Source organism: Rattus rattus, chromosome 8, assembly GCF_011064425.1.
Source record: "Rattus rattus isolate New Zealand chromosome 8, Rrattus_CSIRO_v1, whole genome shotgun sequence".
Classification (NCBI taxonomy): domain Eukaryota; kingdom Metazoa; phylum Chordata; class Mammalia; order Rodentia; family Muridae; genus Rattus; species Rattus rattus.
This window is the reverse complement of record NC_046161.1, coordinates 72,156,239-72,181,361: the sequence shown is the minus strand read 5'-3', so window position 1 is coordinate 72,181,361 and position 25,123 is coordinate 72,156,239. Positions and strand designations below refer to the sequence as shown.

Sequence of the window (25,123 nt, the reverse complement as noted above, 5' to 3'; positions counted from 1 at the left end):
GGGGCTCCTGTCACTGTGTGACCCCTTCCTGGTGCATTTGGCTCTGCATGGGGTTTTCTATCATGCAGGAGCCACTCGACTGCCTACTCAACCCACTACAGACTGAGGCGGCTTCAGCCTCTGGAAGCTCCAGCCTCTTCCAGGAATGCTTTCCTCTGCAGCCAGGTGTGCTTAAGTCCTGACAAGGGTGAAGGGTGGAATCCTGACATCAGGCCACGAGACTGCGGGGACTGCGCCTGAGTGGAACTGGTAAAGTTCTCCTGGGTCCCAGCAGTATGAACAGTGCTCTCACGCGAGCCCTTCACTCCAGCTCTCCCCAAGCAGTAACATTCAATCTGAGCTATCAGAAAAACCACTTTACTGTAACAAAATGAAGGAAAGCCAGTGGTGACATTAGCATAAGTCCATTAAGGCGTAACCAACGGGTCCCCATGGAAAGTAAGGAGATTTAGAGGTGACCCTATCTGTGTACTAAAGTTATAAGGAGCCTTTCCTAGAGGAATCAGGGACATTTTAATGAAAGCAGATGGCTTTCCCGAGCATCACCATTTTTTTTTTAAGGGAGAACAGCACAGATGCTGGCCAGGAGTGAACCTGTCTCCCTGAACCTCCAAGAGCTGCTGTACAAATGGGACTCTCTATTGACTCTATCAAAAACATCCATACTCAGTAGAAATTCACAAATCGCAACCCAGGACGGACAGACAGACAGAGACTGAAAGACAAGACTGACTACCTAGCAGGTGACAGAAATAAAATGGTACCTAATATCCTACTTGATTTGGAAAAGCTATCACATATTTCCTTGTGCACAAAATGCTGAAGAGCTGAACCTGTTAAACCCGGCAGCAGGCCTGAGAGAGTTGTCATTTCCTCCAGTGATCTGTCACATCTAATGGAGCCCATTAGTCTGGAGATCAGCTACAGCCAGCCTGGGCTGCCGGAACACATACTCAAGACAAAATGACTCAGTAAACCATTTCTTCCACATAGTGACGGAGGACAGAATGTCCGGACCTTTTTGCTGTTTTGGTTTGTTGAGACAGTCTCATTCTGTACCTCTGACTGCCTTGAACTCACAGAAAGAACTGTCTGTTTCTGCCTCTGAAGTACTGGGATTAAAGGTGTGGTCCATCACACCCAGTGTGTGTGTGTGTGTGTGTGTGTGTGTGTGTGTGTGTGTGTGTGTGTGTGTGTGGTGTGTGCACGTGTGTACATGCATGCTTATGTACAGGTGTCCACTGAGCCCAGACACAGGACATCCCCTGGAGCTGGAAGGAGCTACGAATCACGTGGCGTAGACTGTGAGAACTGAGCCTGGGTCCTCTGGAAGAGCAACAAAAGCTCTTAATAACTGAGCATTTTCAAACCCCCATAAACAGGGTCCTAGATCTTTTCAAGTCAAATGTGTTCCGTGTTTAAGAGGATACACTCTCCTGGTTGGTTTCCTAACTGTGTACATAGCATCCTGCAGGAGTGAGGCCCTGGTGGTCAGCAGCTGAGTCACCCATATTCTGTTTATGTCCTTAGTCATCACAGGAGCTAAAGCAATAGAAAACAGCTTGATTTTTCCAATCCTTGTGCGGGTGCTGGTGAACAGGAAAATATTTTGACTTGATCACAGAGAAATTTTAGATCACAGAGAAATTTTATACCCATGTCAGAGGACACACCCCGAGTGTCCTCTACCTGCTACACATAGAATAACTATGTGCCTTGGGACACAACAGCTTCAATTTACAACCAACTAACTTCTACCTGGGTCATAATGGCCTCACAGTGACAAGTGGCCCTCTGGCTGAGAACGGTCTCACTGTAGGAAACTGTTTAGCAAGTAGGGAGAGAAGCTCTTCTGAGTTTAGCAGGATGAGGTGGCATTAACTCTGGCCTAATTTGTCTGAACATCAAACACATATCATTATGGACTGTGATGCTTCGCTAATAAGTTAAAAAGATTTCATTATGAAGGCTGAATGCTCTTCCTTTGGTGATACCTGCTTCAAGATGGGAGCATTAATAACAGAAACACACCAGTAACAAGGCCAGTAGTAGCTACCACTGACGACTTAGTACATACCACACAAACTGTTCAATTTCATCTTCTTGATTATGATACAGAGGGCTATTTTTCTTATTTACAGACATAGAAACTCACACATTAGACACTGCAGAGCCTGCTCTGGGTTGGAACAGATCCAGCTCTGGCTGCCTAGCTCTGACACTAAAGTTAGAACAGCTTTAATCTTCCCATCTTGCTGCTCATAAGCCTCATGCGTGTGCTGTGGCAAAAAGTCGGGGTGACCCCACTCAGCTGGACTCTAACTCAGGATCCCACTATCCAGCCTTAACCTGGACATCCCCCTCTCTTCAGACACAGATTCCCAGCCAGACCTTCTCCCCGGCCCTCCATGGATGCAATCTGCTTTGGGGATGTCTCCACAAGACCCACATCTCTGGCCCCACCCACAAAGCTTTGCTTTTCTAGTCAGGCTGGATCCCAGCTTGCCATTCCAGGAATACTCCTGACGCCACCCGTGGAGCCTGACTCCCAGGAAAAAGGACCAGCAGAACCAAACTTCTGCCAAACTCAGTGTCCGTATGAACAGCACTCTATCCTCAAACATCACTCTGACACATCAGATGAGCCATAGAAACACTGTCCGTGTGCGGACGAAAGCACCAGTAGGCAGTCTGCAGAGGTCCGCATGGAGGCAAGCGAGGCAGTCACCAGTGGTGCGGAGACAGGGGAAGAACTGAGGTACAGGGTCTCCTCTGGGAAGAAGGAATGCTTTGCAATAAGACAACACTGACACACACCAAACCCCACTCAACTAAACCTCCAAAACCATGAACCGTGTACTATGTAAACCAGTAGAAATCCACCCTTCTCCACTCACTGTCTATTTTAAGACAACCTTTTGACAGAATGACTATACACTTACAAGTGTGACAGTCTACATGTATATACAAAAATGTGATCGTCATGGTAACCATACATCATCTCAGACACAGCGCTGCTTCACTGTAAGAACACTCAAAGCCATCTCTAGTAGCTGCCTTACATACTTCACTGTTGTTGGCCATGGCTGTTTTGTGCCACAGAGCATGACGAGTTATCCCTACCCCCACAATCACACCTGTGAACACTGTCTCCATTCCTCTCCCTCCTCCCCTTCCTAGCCCTGCATCACCCCACTAGCACTTCTATGAGCTTCACCTTTTAGCTTCGTTGTCTACATGGAGTATGTGGTGGCTGTCTTTCTGTGCGTGACTGACTCCTCCTGGCATAATGCTCTCCAGTTCTACCCATGTTCCACAGAAGCTAAACAGAATTGCACTACATATGTATATCCTGTTTTCCTTATCCAACTCAGCTGACAGATGGGTTGGTTGTTTCTACTTCCTGGCTTTTATACAAAAAACTCCCAAGTATGGGGTCTCCTCAACATACTACTCTCCTTCCTCTGCACAGCATCAGTGTGGGATCACTAACCTGTTTTATAAAGTCCCTCTTCATCTCTCTACTTTTGTCGTTATTCTTCTCCTTCCGAGAAGTCATTCATGTCCCATTTCCCATGTTACCCTTACTGCCTCTCTCCAAAGGCTGGGATGATCCTACCCAACCTGAAAAATCACCCCCTAAACTGTCCATCCAAACTCATTTTCAAGGTATATTACCAAACTTGCTTTTCATTCCTGTCTCTTCAGGTTCATTCTCAGCGATAAAGCAAACTAGACAGCAAAACGTACCTGTGTTGACAGATGCATGAGCAGGGTAAGCCTTCAGGAAACAGAGGTCAGGAAGGAAAGATGAAGCAGAGAGCTGTTGTTAGGGACAACCAGCCAAACTGAAGAAAACACTTCACGAGGAACTGTCTAGAACTCACTCAACAGCAAAAGCAAGATTTCTCAATGTTAAAAAGTAGCAACATTCACTTCAGCGCCCACAACACTGGGACCAAACAGAGATCAGAGAGGCCCCTGTGCAAGGACAACACACACTTGTGAAATATTCATTATTTTTATTAATCCTTCTTTCAAAAAGTGAGCAAACAATCTCACCAGACATTTCTCAAAAGGAAGTGGCAAAGAAGTACATGAAAAATACTTGGTGTCACCAAGGAAACTGAGAAATCACCACCTGCCAATCAGAACGGTTGTGACTAAAAGATAAAAGCATGCATTAGTGGGGACAGGAAAAGGAATGCCCAAAACACTCCTGCGAGGAGTGTAGATAATGCTGCCACTGTTGGAAAACCACAAGGACAAAGCTCCTCAAAGATCCAAACGGAACACCACAGGAGCCAGCAGGTCCCATCCAAGCATTATTCAAGGGTCTCGTTCAATAATTCAAGCATTAGTCAATGGTGCCAAGTGTGGAGGATTCAGTTGGTCAGGGAGCATTTACCCTCTACGCATAGGACGGCACAGGCTGCACCCTCAGCAGGACACAGGTATGCACGCAAGCAAGCGCCAAGGTGGAGACTCAAGTGGAATGGGGCACATAAACAAGCCAGGCACACATCCACAAGTCAGGACACACACCCAAGTCAGAAGACAGCTACTTCGTGTTTTCACTCGTGGGAGTTCAAATGTTGATTTCGTAGAAAAAGAAAGGTAGGAAGGTAGCGGGGGATAAACTCCTAAGGATACATGATTGACATGAACATGCTATTTCAAGGAGGCCAGTGCTACCATGAGAATGACAAGGCCTTCCCCAGGTCCTATTAAGGCTGTTGACGGTGTGTCAGAAAGCATAACCACAGGCCTCTTGGATGACGGCAGCCTGTGTCTCCTCCAGAGACAGTGAGTTTCAGAACTGCCGATGGTCTCCATCAGAATGCTTGACCTATCTGATCCCAGAGATAGATAGATAGATAGATAGATAGATAGATAGATAGATAGATAGATAGATAGATAGATAGATAGAGTGAGTCTGTCTGCTTGTATGTCTGTCTCTTTAGTCTCTATTTTCATTCCCTAGTGCTCTCATCAGGTCAACCCCAAAGCCCTTCAGGTAGCAGCAAGGGGAAAGGGAACAGAAACAGATCAGATACTGGGTACAAAAGTACAGTCGGGTGGGGGGAACAGCTTCCAGTGCTCTGTAGCACAGCAGAATGGCTGTGCTTTACAATCGTTTATCTATACTTTAAAGTAACGAGAAGAATTTGAAGGATCTCAACGCCATTTGATCACAATATATTTATATGCATGTATGGAATGTCTACAGTATACAATATGTACAATAATTGTTAAAACTTTAGAAATGAAAATAATTAGATACTCTTTGGTTACTAAAATTCATTTAGAAAACAAAACAACCACTGTAACAAAACAGGCTTGGCTGGTATGAGGGTGGTGGTGCCTAAGGAGGAGTGTTATATAGCCATTTTCTCGATAGTGAAACATTCCCTCCTACAAGAATGCTTAAGACAGAAAATAACTCAAAACCTGAAGGAAGTTCCTGAAACTGACAGGATTCATTAATCCTTCCCTGTCCAAGAAGGAGCGACCACTCTCAGAAGCCAAACCCAAAGGAGACTTTAAGACAAGCCCAACCACTTTGAATAAGCAGAGATAGTGAGCTTTCTGGAAGGGCTCAGATCAGCCAAGCCTAGAAAGTACACTCAACCGGTTAAGCTATAGGCTATGCAGTGTGCTCCACATTCCTAGTTTTGCTTGTTAGCTCTTCTGCCCCTGTAAGAAATCATAGTAAAACTTACTGGTTCACCAAGTTGGACTTTGGTGGTAACTGTACTTTGGTCTGTCCTGGCCTCCCTAACTAGGCTAAGTAGTAGATTTTTGGGGTTTTTTGAGTGTGAGGTGAGTGAGAGAGAGAGAGAGAGAGAGAGAGAGAGAGAGAGAGAGAGAGAGTGTGTGTGTGTGTGTGTGTGTGTGTGTGTGTGTGTAGAGAGTGGGAGGAGGAGGAGGTGGTGGTGGTGGAGGAGGCATCTTCCCCAGGAAAAGTCTGTTATACAACAAAGGCAGGCAGATCTCTGTGTCAAAAATAAAGAAAAAAATCATTAAAAGTCAAAGTAAGAATTCATTCAGTTCCTCAGTTACATTAGGCACTTTTCATGTCCTGGTGACAACATGTAGCTGGTGACTACCAGGTTGGACAGTGCAAACAGAGCTGACAGAAAGGCCAGTAACTAGAGTCAGTAGCTCACTGCACTGAAGCAGACTCAGCATAGAAGCAGGCAGACTGGCAAGACTTGTCTTCCAGGGAATTAAGGGTTAAACAGTTACAGAGAGCAAGATCAAGGGGACACACTACTGCAGTTTTGGATCAAAACAAAGGCACTCTCCCGCATCCACAGTAAAGACACCAAGCCTGAATAAAAATGAGATTAAGGGGGTTGGGAATTTAGCTCAGTGGTAGAGCGCTTGCCTAGCAAGCGCAAGGCCCTGGGTTCGGTCCCCAGCTCCGGAAAAAAAAAAATAAATAAAAATGCAATATGGGGAGCTTTTGTAGAGGGACTCTCAGCGGGCAGGCGGCACCCCTAGCCTCTGACTGGTTTCAGCAAGAAAAAACTGTTTTCCTGATACTGAAGGGTTACTTTCCCATCTCCCACTCACCAGAGACTACGCCTGTAAGATCTGAACCTGCTGAATGCAGCAGACGGAGAGGATCCAGGCGTCTTTCATTAAGGCAGGCACGTAAAAAAAAATAAAGCATTCTGGTGTGCATTAATTTTCTGCTGTTTTATAAAGCACATTTTCCACAAAGAGATTGTTTATGCTCTCAGGTAATGAGAAAATACCTAAAAGTTGAATTTTTAAGTCATTTTAAGTTAATTTCTGACAGGTTAAACATCAGTAGGTATAATCTGGGTAAGCGAAAGCTGAGGCTCAGTAAGGATTTAAGTGTACGTGAACAAAGTGCTTGACAACTGCTCTATTAGCATCTAAGGTGATAGTCCTTCCCCCAAGGCTTTACTTCCAAATGATACTGAAAATTTAGTTCTTAATCTTAAATATCCACCACCACCTCCACTCCCAACCCTACCCCCAAAAGAAAACTCAAAAAGAGAATGAGGGTTGTTCAGGTTTGTTTTGTCAATATGCATTGGTGTTTTGTCTGTCTGTCTGTCTGTCTGAGGATGCCAGATCTCCTAGAACTGGAATTTTAGCTGTTGTGAGCTACATGTGGGTGTTAGGATTTGAACTCAGGACCTCTGGAAGAGCACTGTGCCATCTCTCCAGCCCCCAAATGAGTGTTCTTTTAGGTTTATTATTTTGTAAGCATGTGTGTGAGGGAGAGGGAGGGGAGGGAGAGGGAGAGGGAGAGGGAGAGGGAGAGGGAGAGGGAGAGGGAGAGGGAGAGGGAGAGGGAGAGGAGAGGGAGAGGGAGAGGAGAGGGAGAGAAAGAGTGTGAGAGTGGACATGTGTAGGTGCCTATGGAGGCCTGAAGGGGGTTTGAAATCCCTGGAGCTGACCTTGGAGGTGGTGGTGAGCTACCTGACATCGGTCCTGGGCAGTGAACTCTGGTCCCCTGCAGGAACAGCGTGTGATCATAAGTGCTCAGCCATCCTTTAAGCCCTAAGAATAATGCTTTAACACCTGACTTCAGTAGTTAAAAGTGCACAGTTTAAAAACTGAACACTCAAATACTTTAATTTTAATGAAATAATCATTTTGAAAGTAAGGCTAGCAATAATAGGACTTAAATATGTTATAATTAAAGGCACTTGTGAGAGAGTCTTACTACCACTTCCCTGCTGACTCAAGCACATATACAGGACTAAGGAAAATTCAACCTAATCAATTGAACAATAACAAGCTGATTTTCACATTACTGTGTGGGCATAAAATCTGACAGTTCTTTTTTAGTCAAAACGCCACTGGCTCTGATGGGTTAGGACACTCTTGGACAGTTCCTTGAGCTAGGCTGCTTTAGCTAATGTACTCGTACTGCAACAAGAGTACGTTCAAAGGACGATGAGGAAGGGTACGATACAATAACACACGCTTAAGAAAATGCTTTACTGCCAGGGATGGTAGTGCACACCATTAATCCCAGCACTCAGGAGTCAGAGGCAAGTGGTTCTCTGAGTCTGAGACCAGCCTGGTCTACTGAGCTAGTTCCGAGATAGCAAGGGCTACACAAGGAAACACTGTCTTAGGGGAAACAAAAAAGAAAGAAAATGCTTAAATTACAACTCGTTGCTTTGTATGCCAACTTAATTTAAGCATAGACATAGGGAGACAAAAGAAGGGGAATGTAGGGTGAGGGAAAGAAGGAAGAGAGATGGGGACAAGAGGGGAGAGGAGGGAGTTAGAGAGGGGGAGAAGGAAGCGGGAGTGACTAGAAAGTCAGGGCAGAACACATGGCATGTGCAAGTGACATTTCATCTCCCTGGGCATGGCTCTCAGAGTCTGGGAATGTATTCCTTTACAAGACTACAGTGTCATGAGAGAAACACTGCATCTGAGTGCACACACTCTGCTGTGCTGGGCACGGCACATCCCTTGTGCTATGAATAACAGCTCCGAAGGTTTCTACCAGGGCACAGCCTCAGAACAGACATCTGTGAATTTCTCAACACAATCGTTTTCTCTTTGCTTTCTTAGTTCGGAAAACATTATAGAGTGATGCCTAGGAGCTAGGCGTACGATCTTACTAAGGATAACAATGATCTGAAGATAGAAAACAAAATCTTGACAGTTTATACAGAACAATGCAGCTGACATATTGGCAGTGGAGAGAGGCCCTCCTTGCATCATACCTCAGCCTGGCTGTGCTCAGCCCATGCTTGCAGCACTGGGGGGGGGGGTGGGGCTTAAGCACTGGGGGGGGGGGGTGGGGCTTTGGGTGTGGGGGGCTGATCACTGTAAATGACACCCACTGTCTGAAGAGAGAAGCTCTGGCTCATCACCTAAGAGGGGACTGGCTCTCATTTCAATCATTTCCCTTTCTGGAGATGAAACAGAAGCAGAGATGATTGCAATTAAAGCGATCTTCACGGTGGCACGCGCAACTGCTTTATTAATACCATCTCCAGACAGGTAGAAAGGCAACGTGGTGCCAGAGAAAATAAGTTCTAATGCCAAAACACTCCAGTCGCTGGAAAACAGTTCCCACTCCTACTCCTTGGGAAACACCAGTTTTAATCGCTACATCAATTTAATTATGAAAATCAAAGGGCTCTAGACACCATGAATTTAAAACCATGAAAATGCCGGAGCAGCATCCATTCCCCTTCTAGCATGCACTAGCAAGCAATGATTGCTTCCCTCCAGGACTCATCAGTAAGGTTAGGCCCAACCCAGAAGGCAGGACATGTGACCTTGAGCTACTCCAAGAAGGGAAGGGACCACAGAGTCAGAGTGGCTTCTGGGAAAACCCTGCACTGACCTGAACAAAAGAAGCAATCTCACAGCCACAGAACCACCATCTTCAGTTTAACTTACTAATTAAATTGCATTTACTTACTTTCCTAATTAAAAAATTAGGGGTACTGTTATCATAAGTGAGGCTGCAGATGTCGCCTGGTTTCTAAGCAACACAGGCTTCTGCTCCTGACCCCGGGGGAGGGGGGGGGCCCTTGGCTGGCCCACTGAAGCAGCTGAAGTGGCAGGCTCAGGATATGGACATCAGAGGAAAGGGCCGCAGGACCAGGGTCTTTCTATGAAGGGCTGAGTAGAAAGGCAGGCAGCCCAGCTCCTGCTGCCAGGCTTAGGGAAGCTGACCCAGAGTCTAGGCCCAGGCCTTTAAGGGAACTGAGATGGCGGGATTATTAAAAGGACAGAAAAATGTGCATGTGCAGGAGTCATCGGTGAGAACCTTCAAGTGACCCAGGAGCCTCTGGATGGAGTTAGACAGGCTGAAAGCAGAGACACACAGGGGTAATATCAGATCAGAGCAGGGTCAGCGCCTTCCACCAGCAAGGACACAGTTCTTACACCGTTTGCTAGGGATGAGCATGAGCAACGCCCATCAGTGATGGTGTGTGAGGCCAGCCTTCAGAGGCATTAGATTTCACAGACTGTTGGAAAAGCCACGCAGCCTGCCCACCGCAGACTAAAAGGCCTGGAACACGGGTAATGTGGTGTCTACAGACAGTATGTTCACCATAAATGCTAAGCTGTAATCGTATTTCTCCTAGTGATTTCTGGTCCCTGTGAAAGGAACAGGCAGTGTGTCCCTGCCTGGAGGCAGTGTAAAAGGGCTGGCTCTAGATCAGTGAGTCTCAACCTGTGGGCAGCGACCCCTATGGGGTAGGAGGTGCTGAAGAGCAGATACCCCGCATATCAGACATTTACGCCGATTCATAATAGTAGCAGAATCACAGTTATGAAGTCACAATGAAATAATTTTATGGTTGGGGGTTACTACAACATGAACTGTATTAAAATGTCACAGCATTTGTCACTGCTCTAGATGGTAGTGAGGTTGCATCTGGCTTAGGAGACAGAGGTCAGAGGTCTGCTGTCCTGTGGTAGGGACAGCTCTGCTCTTGTGGGACCTGATGTCTATGTATTGAGCTAACTCAATCTGTTGGATTGAGAGTGGGCGTCAGGTGCAGGAGACCGGGAGGACTCCTGGAGAAGTCGCATCCTATGCTGAGAGCTCGGGTCGGCTGGACAGTAGCAGAAACGGGGAAGACAGTGTTTTAAGCATGGGCTGAAGGCATAACCAACAGAGACACCAAGAAGTAAGAGTACAGGCAGACTCAATAGAGGAGCAGCGATTGTAAAGAATGAGAGAGCCTCAGGCCAGGCACGGCTGTGTACACCACTAAACCCAGCAGCTGGAAGACATGGGCAAGGAGATCTCGGTGAGTTCAAGGCCAGCCTGGTCTAGAGTTCCAGGAAAGCCACCAAGGTTACATAGTGAGACCTTGCAGGTGGGAGGGAAGGAAAACAAGGGAGGGAGGAAGACTCCCTTCCCCCACCCCACCCCTCAACCCCAGGCAGAAAAGTCAAGGCCCTTGACACAGATGAGCCAGTGTACACATTCTCCTAGATAACAAACTGAGCTCACGACTGGAGAGATGAGTGAGGAAGCAGTGTGGCAGAACTACAACGAAGACGAGCTCATCCAGGGTACAGACCTTAGTGGGTGCATGCTTCCAGCCTTCAAGAGTCACGGGTGATGGAGAAGGGGACAAGCTGACAGAGGGGTGAGCCGTCTCAGAACTGAGCAAGACAAGCTACTGAGCACTCAGCGAAACCCAACCCAGAGGCTTCTACTCCCTAGAGACAATGGCTGGAGCTGCAGCAGGAGGCAGACAAGTCACAGTTTTCTGGCTGAGTCAGTAGGGCACTGCTGTGTGCTGAGACCCAGCTTGGTGAAGTCTTCAACTGTACCTGAAAGCAATCATCACAGAGACCTCATAAAGATGTTAGCATTATGGGCCTGATACTGTTTTTGCTTTTAGTTTAGCCTGGCCAAAGGGTTTGGTTTTAATGAGGAATCAATAAAACATTGGTTCAAAGACTGGGGGTGGGTGGAAGGGTGTTTACTATACTGTAAATTACTACAAAAATAATTTAGGTTAAACACTAGAAGAAAGGGAAGGGTAGCTCTAACAATATGCAACTGCTTATTCTATAAACATTTACTGTGAAAACATGTCACACAACAATGGCAACCGCCCCACACATCTCATGCTGTAGTCAAGCCAGGTGAGGGACTGAGGAATACCAAGTAGACTCAGGGTTTTTCTATGACCAACCTTCTTAAAGGTCACTGGAATCATGAAAAAAGCTGGTAACAGTAAAAGGTTTCTGAATGCACAGTGACCAAAAATTAATTCTACATCAAATGTGTAAGGAACCAGAGGCGTTTCTGTCTGAGTCCCTGCCCCTTTACATACGAGCACGGCACTGCCCGCACCAGCATGCCTTACGGTCTCAACCAATGCCAACCGAAGCCCTCAGGGCTCTGACTCAGTAGTGTTGTACACCACAGACTGCACTTCTACTGTACAGTCTTCTCCCCTTAGAGAAACGTTAGTAGTTTACTTATGGAAAACAACGACATTTAATATTTTTCTACTGGCATTCCTCCACATGCAGTACCAAACTAGTGTATTTTGATATTATACGGTTTAAGTATATTCAGTCTTAAAAACTGCTGTTGAAGCTGCAAGCTTGGATTTCATTAAAAAAAAAAAAGCAAAACCAACCAAACAAAAAGTCACTGAATGAATTTTAGCTTGGGATTAGCACAGATTTCCAACAATTTCCAAAGCGGTCCTAAATTAACGTCTGCCATTTTGTATCACATATTTATGCAAAGCAGACTCCTCAGTCCTGGTGATTACAGAATCAAATCAATCAACTCTGAAAAAACACTGAAGCTGCCCTACAGCTGGAGCTGCTACAGCTCTTCAGGGAGAGCGACTCATACTTCCTGGAGGTACCCAGTTTCACTCTCATCATACAACTAAGGGCTCACATGCTGCTCACACAGTAGGCCCTCCACACAGTAGGCCCTCCACACAGCAGGCCCTCCACACAGCAGGCCCTCCACACAGCAGGCCCTCCACACAGCAGGCCCTCCACACAGCAGGCCCTCCACACAGTAGGCCCTCCACACAGCAAGCCCTCCACACAGCAGGCCCTCCACACAGTAGGCCCTCCACACAGCAGGCCCTCCACACAGTAGGCCCTCCACACAGCAAGCCCTCTACAAGGTAGACCTTCAGTACTCTTCTCTCCAAGATGGTCTCAGCTCTTGAAATTCAGTCCAAAAGCCACCATCCCCATGTCTAACTGTCCAAGCCAGAACAAATCTACTTCTCTAAAACCCCACAGAAGCTGTATGTGGTGACTCACGCCTACGAATCCCAGGACAGCCTGGACTAGAGAGAAAGACCCAATTTCAAAAACACCAATGAGGGCCAAAGAATAGTTCCGGGAGTAAAATGACAACCTGAGATCAAGCCCTGAAACCCTCCCTGTGACCCTTTCTCAAGAAATATATTTTCTAAAAAAATTCACTTTTTAAAAAAAATAAAATAGCCTGAGACCCTGCTCAAGTACTTAGTACCCCTTTCAGCCAACTGTGATTATGCAGTCCTCAGGCCTCACTGGAGTCTCTTTTTGTAAAGAGTGGCGGTTAAACAGAGTCCCACAACAGATCAAAGAACAGAGAGTAAGTGACTGTTAGGCCTGAACAGGCCATCTAAATCACCCCCCTCAGAGGCTCAGCAAACAGGGCAGGTGAGGAAACAGCAGAACAATTCTGAGAGTCAGAGGCTGGGTTGCTATAAAAAGGTGTTTTCCTGACATAAGGCCATTGTGCTCATGAACTCACGGCTGTGGCTGCCGGTACAAGATCAAGCCAGTCAGCGTTCCAGCGTGAGTAGAGGAAGAGAGATCCTGAGGCCCAACCCCTAGCTGCTGCAGTTGATAGCTGCTGGGAAAGGAAAGTCTGTTTTTACAGACGAGGCCGCTGGCAAGGTGCCCATTCAGTGGACAGGCCTACGTCCATGTGCATCCTGTGGGCACTAAGTGGACTCAGGGGTGTAATGAGGGTGCTCAGGGAGATGATAAAATATATATGTGTGTGTGTGTGTGTGTGTGTGTGTGTGTGTGTGTGATATATAACACAGAAAAGTTCAAAGAAAATTAAAATACCAACGTTCATAACGCCCTACTCTCCCAAAATAGCACATCAGGCAGAGACATAAAGAAGTTTAGAGAAGGGGTTGGGGATTTAGCTCAGTGGTAGAGCACTTGCCTAGCAAGCGCCAGGCCCTGAGTTCAGTCCTCAGCTCCGGGGGAAAAAAAAAAAGTTTAGAGAAAGTTTCCTGTATTGCTCTATTTGAATTTCTCTGCAAACCCCAGAGCAAGTTTAGCAGGCCAGATTATTTCTAAATTCCTTCCTAGTCCCTAACGTCTATGGATAAGACTTATCTGCTTCTACCAAAGCCACTGTCTGACTGAAGCTATCACTCTGCCTCCACTGACCTTAAACAGCCCCTCTCAAGCGGAGCTGCTCTGCCTTCTATCTAGTCTTGCACCGTTATTCCCTGATCAAAACCAAACAACTGTTCAAACTCCTCAGAGTGGCCCTAGGGCCCACTGATAGCTTCCTCCCCCACAGGTTTCCTGATTGTTATTCCTCACAAGCCTCTCTATCAACATGACTCCTTCCTCTTTCCCCCAGCCTGCTTCCTGCTTCCTCCTGGCTTTCCAATCCGATGGAAGTTCTCATGACTGTCCCCTGTACTCTACCCGATCCTACCACAGGCCTCACCACCAAGTTAACGGTTCAGTCTGCCACTGTCCTCCATTCACTCTGTAAACCAGGCTGGCCTTCAACTCAATAGATCCACCCTCCTCTGCCTCCCAGTGCTGGGATTTGGAATGTCACTACCAACACCCAGCTAGGAGCCATGCTCCTCAGACGGCAGCACCATGCTCTGCAGTGAGTGAATATGCTTAACTGAAGAATCAGGTAGCCTTGTGGCTACTTAACCCAGCTCTGCCCACCCTCACCCTGGTGCAAACCAAAATAAGGTTCTGAGGAGTGGCAAGCCCATGTTATTTTAATGATGGACACCTTCAGTACTTACAACAGCACTGATTATTACTTCTTTGGGAATAGTGCCATCAGGCTGCTCTATCGCAGGCCTAGTCAACCTTGAAACTTACAATGTGATATGCAAATAAACAACACCTTTAAAATAGCACTCGTCACCCCGGTGGGTGGGATGACTGTCTAGCAAATGGTCTGAGCTGCTAATGCTCGCTTGGCCTGGAGACATGGCCCAGTTCCCTGACCGGGCTGGCTCCTCATCTGTGAGGAGTCATGTAGCTCAGGGTTCTCAGGGGTCCCGTCAGCTTCACACAGCCCAGTGCAGAGGAGAGCACCATTTGCCAGATACCTGCCTGCACTACAGCTGGAAGGCAGAGGCTCTGAAACAGACAGAGTCTTCCATGGAGGATTCTGAGAAACTATGAGAAGAAAAGTACCCATCACTTTCATTTTTGTCAGAGAAAACTGAGACACACAGAGGTTAGCATGCCAGGCCAAACAGCCAAGGCGTCAGAACACCCAATTCAGCCAGAAGAATGAAGGAGAAGGTGAGGTTTGCCTTGGCTTTCCAGCTCCCATTCTGCTTGGCTTTTTAAATGGTGGGAAGAGATACAGATGTAAACGAGGGAGCTATCCAAATAAAACATGACACAGAGACCGGAGTAATCGAACATGGGGGATGGGAGGGACCCAAGTCTTAAGCATCCAGACTAAGAGGTACACTCAGGCCATGGGGTCAAAGGACAACAGGCCTGAGGAGACCTTAGGCTGGACCGAAATGATCTTATCGGCATGCCAGAAAGCCGCTTGGGCAACAAAACACAAGGGAGACAGAGGAGACGGAGTGAAGCTGCAGTCACTAACTCAATGTGCAGAGAACGTCTGAGCAGCAGTCAGGGCCAGGCCAGGCCTGAGTGGGCCACAGCTGCTGACTGACAGGGTAGGCAGAGTGGCTGACGTGAGGGTTGCTTCTAGCTTAATAGTGGCTTAGGCAAACTGGTGTAGACTAATGCTCCTTTACCATGCTGCACAACAGCAGAATTCTTGGTGACAGCCCACAGACTTGGATACAGAAGTTAGCAGCCTGCAGCTCAGAGGAGGTGAACCAGAAATAAACAGCAGAGAGGAGCAATGAGCGAGGGAATAGCTTTGCAATTCCACCAGCAGATCAGCCATGCGCTGTGACAGTGTCTGCAAAGGTCTACCTCCATCTTAGATTCCGGAGCCCCATTTGTCAAAACCATGAGAAGTCCCACTTCTGTGTTACAGCTCGATGAAAGGCAAGTGTCTGGGCTAGGGCACAGGACATCCGTGCCTGTAACCTCAGTACCTGGGGAGTCACATAATGAATTCCAGGCTAGGTAGGCTGTGTATGGGACTCTGTCAAAATCATCACCATCATCATCATCACCACCACCACCATCATCACCATCATCATCAACAACAACAACACCACCGCCACCACCATCCAAACAAACAAAAGAATACAACATGGGCGTGTGGCTCAGTGGTAGAGCACTTACATACATGACTTAAGTCCTGGGTTCAATTCCTAGTACCACCAAAGTGGAAGGGAGAGAAGGAGGCAGAGGAGGAAAAGGATGGATGGCCTCAATGCTCTCTGGTCACAGTCAACCTCCTTTGGGGTCACTAAGCCCATTCCAAACTCTACTGCTTCTTGTCTTAAAAATGAAGCCCCTGCAGTATTCGCACAGCCTTTCTAGGGACATGGAGGTCCTGACAGATCTTAAGAGTCTTATTTAACAGCTGCCTTAGAGGCTGGGCTCAGGAGGTCCTGACAGATCTTAGGGAAGGAGGACAAAATAAATAAAGTAATTTTTAAAAAAGTCTCAGTGGAGACGCTCCCACCCATTCAGAGCAACCTCCTTCTGGTGTGAAGTACACTGGTGCAGGAGACAACAGGCGAGACCGCCAACTGCCATCACGCAGAGCCAACTCCAGACGCCTCCTTGGGACAGCTGCCTTTGAGGCCTGGGGCTCAGACGACTGGGCTCTACCTCAGTCACGTTGTAAATGGCTAACCCTACAGGCTGCAACTGCAAAGAGTTGGGAGACTAATATTCACGAGGCTTTTAAGCAGTGTTTTCTTCTTTGGATAGCTGCTTAAAATTCCTATCTGATTGCAGTCTCACGACTGATGTGATTACTTGAATATTCAAGATAAATTCTAATGTTCTCCAAGCTAATTTGTACAAAGCGTACGAAGGCTGTATTACAGTCCAAGTTAAAATTAAAAGAGAGGAGAGGCATAAGGGAGTTATACAATCCCTCAACAGAAAATGATTTAAAAGGTCCCCATTCGAGTCTATGTAACCTAAGGCAGGGAATATGAAAACACAGTTCTTTGTTAAAATTCAACTAAACATCTCTACCTTATAACTATTACCAGTGTGTGGAGGGGACTGCAGTCCACCCAGAACCAAAATGTGCAGGGCATTTTTCAAAGCCTGTTGCAATGCTGTAATCTTCAAAAAGCAAACTTAAGAGCATTCAGGTATTCATCTCTTCTACAGATTGTGGCCCAGGGTCACGATGGTTTTATCATCAGCTTCCTTGCTAATATATAAGCCATCATATGACTTGGGATTTTATCGTAGGAACAAAAGTACTTTCAAGTCATCTCAGTCCTGTCAGACAAACCTAGTGACTCGATGCTCATCTGGAAAGAAGATTCAGTGCTGAGAAGCTGGAGGGATCCCAAGAGAACTGAAGGGGCAGCAAGGTGCCTCCGGCTGAAACACCAGCCCAGCACACCGGCTCTTAACAGTGCAGGCAGCAGAATGACCTAGTGTTCTCAAAACGCTAAGGACTTAACATGTCCATTCTCAGGGCATGGAGAGGACGCTCCCTAGGGAATCTGAGTGCCTTTCCTACCCAGTGTAGCACACACCTCTCAGACCTTACACCTTGTAAGGAAAACCTAATGGGGCCAAGTCCCCATCAGGACAGCAACTCTGGCTTCCCTAGGCCAGACATGAGGCTTCTCAACACAGGCTTCTTAGACCAGCAGAGTCCTAGGTCTGCACTCTTTTCTTTTCAATTTCCCCTCAGTACTGAGAACAGAATCAGGGCCTTGGGCAACCTTAAGCATGTGCTCTCCCACTGAGGCACTCTACCAGCGCCACACTGACTGCCCAAACAGACGAGCCTTACCTTCGGAATATCTGAAGAAGAGGTAAGGTGGGAAATGAAAAGTCCCTCTTAAGCCCCGACCACAGGGTTACTATTCCCTGTCTACTTCTTCATATAGAGCTCTGCTTAGTTACTGTCAAACAAAGTCTTTATGTTGTCACCAACCTCCCGGAATGGGATGGACATGAACTCCACTGGCCTCTTCTGCCTTCTGAAGCAGGGTTACCCATGCAGGTGTCTGGGCCTTAGGGGTTAGAGCATTGCAAAAGCCCAGGGACTCTGCTGCACTCGCCTGGCTTTACATGAAACTTTGAACGATGAGGTGACATTCCTAAACCCTATTTCTTCTGTAAAACTCAGGCTCTCACCTTCTAAGGTCCAGTGAGCTAGCTGGAAATGAATTAGTTTATGCTGAGCACTTAACAAAAGTGGCTCATGGTAAAAACAAAAAACAAATACCAGCTCATTTAGCACACACCAATCAGTGTATGCCCTGCAAAGCTATGGCACAATTTATTCTGCTGCAGGACATCTTCTAATCTGTTGCTGTTATAAATAATGCTTCAGTGGCATCCTGTACGAGGGAATTCTCCCTGCAATAACCAGTCAATATCTTGCTTAACTTTCATACATAATACTGATGGATCCAGTACCATTCGAAGTGGGTATAGTTAGTATCGAACTCTCTACATAACCTGGGCTCTCGGGGAGGTGGCGTGTAACTTACCTTCAGTAAGTGTGGAAGCCTACATGAGTCTGTGGCTGCTAACTCGGAAGGCACTGACTCCAATATGCATCCTATAGCTGTCCTTACTTAAACGCAGGCAAGATGTTCTTTTAAATGCTTCTCAGATCCTAAAGTGCATTTAAATTCCCAAGACATTCCCAAGTCCTGTCAGAAGTGAATGCTAATTTTCAATTGTGCAAATCAACTAACGAAACAGCTGACTGGGGTTCAGTAACCTCTGTAAATATTAATTTGTTTCTTCTCCAAAGAAGCAGGTGTGCCTTGAGCCCTAGCCCTGGGGACTCACCATACTGCTGAAACCCCAGAGAAACAAATGAGTAATTACTGAATTTGGTATCCTGAGAATATTCTTTAAGGATGGAGAATTCAAAACAATCACTTTGTCACAGCATTTACTGTGCCAAGACAAAGGGGGAACAGTACTCCTGGCTTCAGAAACTCAAACACATCTCTTGAGAGGCCAATTCCCCAGCATGGTTCCAATGAAGCCCCTTCAAGATGGCGTCCTAGAAGTTAGTAACAAGAAATAACTGTTAACCAGGAGAAAAGGAAACAGCACCGGTGGAAATCAACCAGTAGAAACTATCACTAACATGAGTCGTGGTTTGTAGTCTCATATAGTAACTAAAAATACACTTAAAAGTCACAAGTGGTTTTCAAGAAAGTGGTTGCTCTAGTTAGAAAAAGCAAGACAGAATCAACACTGAAAATCTTACAAAAATAACAACATGCTACACCCCAAACCTCAAACAAAGTAAGATGTTAAGCCAAAAGCACTCAAGTCTATCTGGCAATAAGGAGTACTAGGGTATCCCTTACTACCTGAATACAATCACAACTGAACTTCAAACACAACAGGTGAGGAAGGGACAGGAAGGGTAGGAATTTTGGTCTCTGTGCATTTGTGTGCCTGTGCGCTTGTGGAAGCCAGGACATTGTTATACCATTATTCCCCAGGTACTGTCCTTTGGGGGTAGGGACACAACAGGGTATGTCATCAGTCTGTAACATTCTGAGGTGTCAGGTCTGGATGGTCAGGGACTTCAGGAATCTGTCTACCAATGTCTCCCAGTGTTGTGAATACAGATGGACGTCATCGCTCCCAGCTTCCAACCACCCCATCTACCCCAGCCATGGGTTCTGAGTAGCTAACAAGTCCTCAGGTTTGCAAGGCAGTCAGTTCTCTATGCTGTAATTTAAACTTCTAAAAACTCACCAAGCAGGACTGTTTTAAACTCAGGGACCATGCAATGCTTAAAGTGGATGACCTCAAGTCAACTAAAATGTCCCCATGGGGAAAATACATGCCAATGGGAACCAAAAAGTTTGGTGACAGTAACGTTTATGGGTTGAAATCAGGGCATGGGAGGGAGTCAGGGGATGGGAGGGAGGGCCCTATCAGAAACTCACTTTGGTCAGATGTGTTTCCTTCACTAGGCTGAAACATCTCCTAGGAAAACATTTCAAGATCCAAGCTCCAGAAGTCAAAAAGAGCAGCAGTTTGCTACCAACGCTACAATCCCCACCACCAGGTGCCCTGCCTTTCCGAAACCTAAAAGCTCAATTTTCATTCTCTACCCACTGCCAGACAGAAACAAAGGGTTTATTCTTGGCAAAACTGAAACTAAGAAATGTTAACCTTTCATTTTTAAAGGGAGAGAAAGGGAGAGACAGACAGACAGACACCAGGGCTCAAAGCTAATTCTCATGTTGGTAGCATGTAACAATGCAGCCAGTTCTACACACCAATGCTTAAACGCCCATGCCTTTTCAAACGTTAACAAGTGAGCACATGTGTGCTTTACTCAAACCATGCATCCCGGGCCTGTGTTTTTTCAGTCTGTCACATGCACTACTGTGTAAAGTAAGCCAGGCTGCTACCTCTCCTTACTCTCAGGCTCTCTCCACATTCCAAACCTCTACCCTATACACACCAACCAGACTCCTATTTCTTAAGCACAGCACTCAATGTACTCCTTGGGGGGGCGGGGGGAGGGGGCGGCGACCAACCCAACTTGTAGTATTCTGTTACAGGACAGAAAACAGGATCTGGCACCAGAAACATCTAGGCTGCGTGAGTTGTGACCTTGGGGAAGAATCTAAACTGAGCGTGTTATTATAAAGTGAGAATGCTCTGGTTTCAATTAATAGGGTCTGAGGTCAGTTCAGGAAATAATTGATCTAGGGGTCTGACACTACACCTCAGTAAGTTCTTCGTTATTACGGCAAGGCCAGATTAAAGTCACACTTCTAAGGTCTCTCTACCAGTTCCAGTCACCTGCACTTCCTTCTTGCTCGATGACTCCATACTTGTTCACTCTCCAAACTTCCTCTTATTCTCAACCAGCAGGCGTTAATGCAAGCCCTCCCTAACAGCTGGTACCGCAGCCAGTTGGATGAGGTTAAGAGTCAACCCACCCGTGGGATGAATACCAAGTTATCGGAACCTTCTGCCAGTTACTGCTTAAAGGGGCCGAGGCTCAGGGCCAAGCACCTCAAGGGGGAATCCAGACAGTTGCTAGGAGTCATCTTGCAGAATGAGCCTAAGGATCTATAACCGGTATCTCAGAGGACTGCAGTGAACTGGAGCAAAGGTCTTGCTTTCAAGGCCGTTACAAAGGTGTGAGGGTGAGCTTATTAGGACTGGGTTTGCTTCTCGGATCTCAAGCATCCTGACCAATTCAGCATTACTAGGCACTGCAATATCTGACAGGCAGTTGTTCCACAGAGTCGGAAATTCACCTCCGACTCTTCTTTTGGTGTAAAGTATAAAAGAAGTATGCACAAAAGGGCTCCAAATGTAAGCCAAATCAAGAAGCCCTTTGGACTCAGAGACTGCTTCACTCATCTTTGGATCTGAACACCCCATCCATACACACATTTAATACATACCAGCTAATGAAAGCCCGTAAGTTAGTAAAAATGAATCACAGATTGGGGACATACCTCAATTGGCAGACTACTTGCCTAGCATGCTGAAGCTAGGTCCACGCCCTGCCCAGCCCAGTCCAGACGTGTTAACCTATACCTATTTACTCAGTGCTCAAGAGAGAGGTAGAAGGATCAGAAACTGAAGGCTGACCTCAGAAACCCTTAAGATGAGGCCAGCCTAGACTGCACGAGACCCTGTCTTAAAACAAACGAATCGGGTATAGGGTAACTAAAGGAACATATTTCAGACAGACTTGAGAAACAGCAAACTGCTAATCCTAGATGGTTTAAGATGGTCACGCACATGGTTAGATGTTTAAAGTTACCCAAATAGCACAATTACATACATGACATACATATATGTGATTTGACAAGCAACCCATCAACAAGCGGATGTGGTAAGAAGCTGGAATGCTGGAGACAGAGTCCTGTGTTTAGTCAACATCTCTGGGCCTTAGGTTTGGTTGGCTTGGTGTTCTGAGACAGGGTTTCTCTGTGTAGCCCTGGCTGTCCTCAAACTTGCTCTGTGGACCAGGCTGGCTTTGAACTCATAGGGACCTGCCTACCTCTGCCTCTTGAGTGTTGGGATTAAAGGCAGGTGCTATCACCACCCAGCTGCTAGTTCTCGGGGTTTTTTGTTGTTGTTGTTGTTGTTGTTGTTTTTAACAAAAAAGTGGGTAATGGGACTCCCTAGAGGACTTGGTATGTGGAAAGAAGCACTGAGCAAACTGTTCTCAACATTAGTTCATGAAAACCGTTCAATGAGTTCAGTGGTAGCGTTTGCTAAGTGTGTGTGAACTTCTGGGTTGAACTGCCTGCAGCAGGACCAACGTTTGGGGAAGGCAGACTTGTGAACCGGACCTGAACAGGATGCATGCAGAAAAAGGCAGGCAACTAAGGGGAAGTGGTCTATGGCATGGCTGGCAGGCAACAATAGAAGATATATATATATATATATATATATATTTCAAACACACGCACACACACACACACACACCCCACAGGGAAGGTTAGTGTGTGGCAGAGAAAAAGGCAATAAACACGCTCTGCTCTGCCACAGTTCCTGAAGACAAGGCAAGCCATTTTGCCTTGATTTGTGTGTACACTTCAAGTTGGAAATAAAGCACAAAGGTAAAGTACTTCACCCCTAACAGCAGCTCAAGCAGTAATTATGGCTAAGAAAGAGAGGAATTGCTGGGGGGGAAAGAATTCTGCAAACAACAGGCATCCAAAGGCTAAGGTTCTGGCCAAGAGAAACACTGTTAATCCCAGGAAAGGAAAAGGAAACATTTATCAAACCTCTTAGCGGACCCCCTGTTGGGTTCTTTCATTTATAGTCTCTTGAAACCACCTAATAAATCAGTAACATGGGACCTGGTTGCCTAACAAGGAAAACTAAGAACAGTGTTGGACTTACGAGTTACCTATTTCGAAAAATCGAACATCCATGCTTCCCATTCGTGTTTAAGTTTATCCTACATTCTGTGTAAAGTATTTAACATTCCTCCCATCTGTCCTCAGTTTGAAACTGGAAGACAAAAAGAAAATAGAAAACGAGATGGCCTACGGTAGAAGTTCCTGGCACTGACGTTATCATCAGGAGAAAATCTCAAGGAAAGTAGCATTTCTTTCAAGGTCAGGGCTTTTGCCGAGAAACCAGGCAGTACTGGGGCTCACTAGATACACGATGCATTTATGCCCAACCACCGGTGGAAATCTAAGGAGTGCATTCACATTTACCTAACGCAAGGCCAGCTGTATCTGCAGATGCTGACCCAAATGCTGTGGCCGGAGACTTGCAAGCAACGTTAAGTACAAACCAACAGGTTATAACTGCCAAACGGAGTTAGAGGAACAAATTACAAAACCAACAGGCAACACTGGCCCTCCCATACAAATGTACAAAACACTTCCTGCCACCAGCCCTGACATTAAAAAACAGAAAGACAGTCGAGGCTGGTGGGAGGGCTCCTCGCTCACCACAATTTCTTATCAGACTTCTCTCTGGGTATCCTCCAGCTAATGAGTCATGCTTTGCATTCTTTCAATCGCCCCCTCCCCTCCCCTTACGAAAATTCATCCAATGCATCCTTCACATTTGCAATCGAGGCGCCTGGAGATGAGCATAACTCATAATCTTGAGCGGTGACGCTAAGTTCAAAGGTGCCGAAGGGCTTCAAGATCATCTAAAAAGAACTCGCTCTCTCTGGGCGTTACTATCTCCAGCCCAAGGATAGGGGAAGGGGAAGGCTTGCTGGCAGGGAAACAATAAAGGGCACTTTTCCTAAAACTCCGAGCAGCTCACTTTATGGATTGGCAGACTGCTGGCCGTTACCCGCAGCTCTGCGCCCGCGTCTCCACCCTCCGGATACCCGCCGGAGTGGTCGCGGGCTAGCGGGCGTCCCTGGTAGCAGCAAAGGAGTGGAAGGCAGGAAAAGGGCGGCGCGCGGCCCCGATGCCCGGTGCAACAGGGACCCGCGCGGGCTCCTCCTCGGCTGCCCATACGGTCGCTCGGAGAGAGCTCTGAGGAAGATCCAAGCGTGCCGCCATCCCTTCCTGCGATCTCCGCGCCTGTCAGTGCACCAAAGTGGCTGCCACCCACGAACAGGTGCGACAGCATCCCGGCGGAGCTCTGCTCCGCCCGCGCCCGGCGCTCGCCGGGCCACGGTGCCTGCCGCCCCCCGCCCAACCCGGACCTCACGGCGCCAGCAGCCCGGCCGCACCCCAGTGCCGCGGCATCCGCCAAGTTCCTGTAGCAGGCGGCTCACCTCTCGGCGTGAGCGGCGACGAGGAGCACCGGACGGCAGCAGGACCGCACAAGCAGGAGGATGTGCAAGCGGGCGCGGGAACACGAGCAAGCAGCAGCCGCGGTGCAAGAGGAAGGCGCCCGGTAGCTTCAACCCCGGCGTGGGCTGACCGTGACGTCACAATGGCGCGGCCAGCCAATCCGAGCCCGGAGGCAGGATCAAGCGCTATGATGTCATGCGGTCTTGGAGCCAATCCTGGGGCGATAGAACTTTCGTGATTGTAAATTCCAGAATCCGATGTGGTGTGCAGCGGAGGCCCGGGTTGGTCCCCCGTGGTTCACGTGTTTCGGGGCAGTTTTCTCGCTTCTTCCTAATAAGCCTGCGTGGGACGCAGAGTCTGCGCAATAGCCACAGTGAAGTTCTGGATGCCCTGAACTCTTTCCAGCAGCCAGGAGGCAGGGTCTGGCGTGGCGTTTTTGGCAGGTGCCCACCCACCTAACGGGCTTCGCCACCTTTCTAAAGGAGATTCTTTTCACGGTTTTTAGCGACCGTCTAAGACCTACGTGGGGCTGCTGTTGGGCAAATCGAAGCAACAAAAATCACTAGGAAGTTTGTAACTGTAATACTTGGATAGGTTGATCACACACTATTGAGAGTTTTGATATTTCTACTCTACAAAATTATGTCTTGTAATGAAGAAGTATTGTAATGTCTTTCAGCTGGGCAAATTTAAACACTTAAAAAGGACTCAGGCACAAACATAGAAACCTTACTAGTTTTCGCTGCTGTTTGCTAAATCAAGGCCTTCATCTGAGTATCATACAACTCATTTCAAGCGCCAGAAACTGAACCTTTTGTTGTGCCCGTTTTGCTTTACACCCATTGACACAACACGTCCAAACAGCCGTTCAGTGTAGAAACATTTAATTATTTATGGTAAAATGTTTATTGTGTACCAGCAATGTTCCAGGACCCAGACCACTGTCATAGGAATACGGATATACAAGCTATAAGCACATTAGATAATTTAAACACTCACAGATTGTTGTA

General features: G+C 47.0%; 1 protein-coding gene across 1 annotated transcript in view; it reads right to left on the bottom strand.

The window, feature by feature from the left end:
• Elovl5 (ELOVL fatty acid elongase 5) overlaps nucleotides 1–24,244 on the bottom strand; it is a 64,175-nt gene extending 39,931 nt beyond the window's left edge. The window contains exon 1 of the mRNA XM_032909424.1: nucleotides 24,095–24,244. The gene's annotated coding sequence lies outside the window, so the exon portion shown is untranslated. The remainder of the gene's footprint in view (nucleotides 1–24,094) is intronic.
• Nucleotides 24,245–25,123: the final 879 nt, after the last annotated feature.